We start from the raw sequence: 4,366 nt of genomic DNA on the forward strand, positions 1-4,366 counted from the left end.
TGGTGCTTCACCCTGACTGCTTCTCTACAGACCTAGGGGCTTCCTTTCCATCTGTAAACTGAAAGTAATACATGATGGTGTGAATTTTAGACACCGCAATAAGTGAAAGACATATTTTTGGTTAGAGAACAGGCGCTCCTTTGGGTGGGTGTCAAATCATAAGAACAACCCAGGAGCTGCCTACATTGATATGTGTAACACTTTCCTTCCAAAACTGCTTAGTACGATATTACACCCGAATTGCCAGTCATTATTTTCCATGCAAACATATATCTATCTCCTTGTCCCTTAAAAAACAACAAAAAACCCCAACAAAATAAAACAAGAAAAACAAACATAGAGCAATTGGCTGGTTCGTTTTCTTGCCACAGTGATGACTCAGGACATTGCTGTCACTTTTCCACTTTATCTCTGTATCTCATTTAGTGGGTGTTCTAATCACAACAATCCTAAGTGCAATAATTTGTAAAATTTTCCATGACAGTAAAGAGGCATAGAGTTTTTATAGCATTTGAATACCAACCATGATAAAAAGGTCCACTTTCTTTTGATTTTTATTTTCTTTGGTTGCCAAACTTGGTGATAGTAACTTAGAGTGAAGGGCAAAGGGTAACCCATTATCCCTTTAATTGGTCTCCACTGGGACGTTTATAGGAATGCACTTGTGATATAATTAACAGAGACTTTTGTCTCCTTTGTGACTCATTGGCCATAAAAGGCTTTAGCATTGTCCATTGCTTGTTCTGTTGCTGTGTCACCCTCAGAGACTGCTGCTTTCTCAAAGTCTAAGCAGTTTCCTTAGTCTTCCATGTTTGTTTTTCAGGTTCTCTCTGAAATCTAGTCTCTTTAAGATCCCACCAGTGCTTCTGCTGGTCTCCTCATTTGTAAAAACTAGCTTCATATTTTCATGAAGATTGCAATAATCAGACTTTGTTTTCCCCCAAGTCTGAGATTGTAACATAGGCCCCTATAAAATATATGCTAGGGAACAATTCTGGTCTTCAAGTGAGGTACTTGTAAGTATGGCAATATTAGAAATCAAGATTGTTTCCATCTTTTATATTTGTCACATATTTGTTCTATGCTAAGTCTGCACTTGACCTCCAACTACTTTTGCCTCCTCCTCCTAATGGCCACAAACTTTTTCCTTAGGTCACTGCAAGCTGTCCTACTTCTTCCCTAGTCTAACGGTGCACTTATGTTCTGTATACTTGGGCTGCCTGCTTGTTCTCAAGCTGATTTCTCGTCCTTCCCAGAGTACAGAATTTGAGCATGGTAAATGGAATCGATAATTTAAGACTTAAAATAGTAGTGTAAATTATTATACATAACAGTTATAAGTGGTTTAGTGTCGATCTTGTGCTTTTAGCTGTAAAAAAGGAAATTTTCTTATAAAACTGTGATTATATATTCAAGCTAATGATAGTAGGAAGATTGTGAGAGTTAGAATGCTGATATCCTAAAATCACCATTTCTTCTCCCAATGTACTTAGTACAGCATGAAACTAGATACTAAATTTAGAGCCTTTTTCTTTCGAATATTATTTTATAGGTCATTCTAATTCTAATTTTAACTAAATAATAAACATTTTCTAAAACGATTTCTATTACTAATAAAAAACTGTGTTGACAGATTCTTACTACTTTGTTAGGTATAACCATGCTTTTGTTAGAAGAGTTGATTCTATTGTTTGCACCAGATAGGCAGAAACTGAGTTGGTTGAAAGAGACAGATAAATCTAAATTTCTGGAGCATCTTTTTTTTTCTCAGTATAAATATTTAATTATGAAAGGAGAAATTCTGAAAAATTTTACATGGAATGGAATTGATTCCCCCTATAAGTAGAGCACTTGTTATGTGTCTGAAAAAGACATGAAGTTTTTTTTCCTTTTTATTTTGATAAGTGACTAGAATAAAATTTTTATCTTGGTTACTAGGCAAGATGTCTATATTTGATATCTTTTTTAAAATTTTTTCCATTACAGTTTATATTCAATAAGATTTTATATTAGTTTCAGGTGTGCAGCATAGGGATTAGACAATTATATAATTAACAAAGTGATATCCCTGATAATTCTAGTACCCATTGGCACCACACATAGCTATTACAGCATTTTTGACTATATTTCCTATGCTGTACTTTATATATCCATAACTATTTTATAAGTGCCAATCTGTATTTTTCAATCATTTCACCTTTTCACCAGCCCCTCAAACCTACTTTCCTCTGGTAACTATCAGTTTGTTTTCTGCAACTATGAGTCTATTTTTGTTTTGTTTGTTCTTTTAGTCTGTTCTTTAGATTTCACATATAAGTGAAATCATATGGTATTTGTCTTTGTCTGACTTATTTCACTTAGCATAATACCCTCTAAATCAGCGGTTCTCAACCTGTGGGTCGCGACCCCTTTGGGGGTTCAACGACCCTTTCACAGGGGTCGCCTAAGACCATCGGAAAACACATATATAATTACATATGTTTTTGTGATTAATCACTATGCTTTAATTATGTTCAATTTGTAACAATGAAAATACATCCTGCATATCAGATATTACGATTCATAACAGTAGCAAAATTATAGTTATGAAGTAGCAACGAAAATAATTTTATAGTTGGGGATCACCACAACATGAGGAACTGTATTAAAGGGTCATGGCATTAGGAAGATTGAGTACCACTGCTCTAAGTACATCCATGCTGTCACAAATGGCAAGATTTCATTCTTTTTTATGGCCAAGTAATATTCTACTATATATATATGAGAACACTTGTTAAGTCTTTCTTAGGGAATTCTCTATTCTATGCACTTTAAAATATTTACTTTCATCTTCATTCACCATATCCTAAAAACTAGATATTATTATTTTATTTTGTAAATGAGTAATTTAGGTTAAATAACTTGCTCAGTTATTACCAGGAAGATCAGGGTTATGATACAGGGCTGATCCTAAAGGTCATGTTCTTTTCACTTTCTTAAAATAGGTCCCTCCTGCTCACTCTTAGGGAGAAATATCAGCCTTGAAATATATTATGATAGCTCTGACCGGTTTGGCTCAGTGGATAGAACGTCAGCCTGCGGACTGAAAGGTCCCAGGTTCAATTCCGGTCAAGGGCATGTACCTGGGTTGTGGGCACATCCCCAGTAGGAGCTGTGCAGGAGGCAGCTGATCGATGTTTCTCTCTCATCGGTGTTTCTAACTCTCTATCCCTCTCCCTTCCTCTCTGTAAAAAATTAATAAAATATATTAAAAAATATATTATGATATCTACCTTGAGAGTCTTATAGTTTGATAAATAAGAATGGGCTCTGAAGTTGAACTGCCTGGGTTCCTATCACTCCCTAACTGTACAATCTTGAGCAATTACTTGATGTCTCTGTGCCTCCATTTCTTCATCTATTAAAAGGGGGTGATTACAATAATACCTACTCAATAATGTGGTTTGTGAGGATTAAATGAGAAAATACACGAATAAGTGCCCAACAAAGTAGTCAATATGTAATAAGTTTAGTAAATATTGTTTTTCAAGAGTTTGATCTCTTTGTAAAAATTGTTCTTTTGTGGGTAGAGAAAAGAAATCTGGGTTGTAATTTCTTCTCTTTTTGGCTACTTATGTCTGGCTCATTCAGCAATCAGTGTTTTGTCTTAGATCTCTACCCGATTTTACATATTATGTTTTTTTTTTCCTTCGTGCAGTGTAGAAGATTAAAACATGGCCATAAATTGCTTGCTAATTTTCTTTTGGATAGATAATGTCTAATTTTTCTTCTCTAGAAAATGGGTTGCGGTTCACTCCCCACGCCCCGACTCCCCCACCCCCATCGGGGTGAGTGTGGAAGGCAACCAGTCCATGTGTCTCTCTTACATTGATGTTTCTCTCTCTCTTTCTCCCTTTCTCTGTATCTCTCTCCCTCCTTTCCTCTCACTCTCTCTGAAAAGCAATGGAAAAAAATACTAGTACCCTCAGGTGAGGATTAACAACAACAAAACGAGGCATTTGCCCGTGTGGAAGCCAGGAAGATATAATGCTCCTTTAGGTAATATGTCTTTCAAAGGAATCAACTGGGGAAATTGAATACTTATTCAAATGATATATATTCAAAAGCTATTGCTCACACACATCAAGAGCTTCCCTTTTGGTATTGTGCATAAACGAGCAAGTGCCTGACCCATAGACACTGCGATATTTGTTTAATTAAATTTGCTTTAGGATTCAGTTATAAATCATATAAGAAAATCTTGCTAGTTGCTACTCCTCTTTTTTGAGACAAAATGATCATTCACTCCCCTATTCATCAGACTTGGCCCTGAATATTTTTTGCTTCCCCCATCAAATTTATCCTGAAACAATGAAGATTTGCCATT

Source organism: Myotis lucifugus, unplaced genomic scaffold (assembly GCF_000147115.1).
Source record: "Myotis lucifugus unplaced genomic scaffold, Myoluc2.0 scaffold_9, whole genome shotgun sequence".
Classification (NCBI taxonomy): Eukaryota; Metazoa; Chordata; class Mammalia; order Chiroptera; family Vespertilionidae; genus Myotis; species Myotis lucifugus.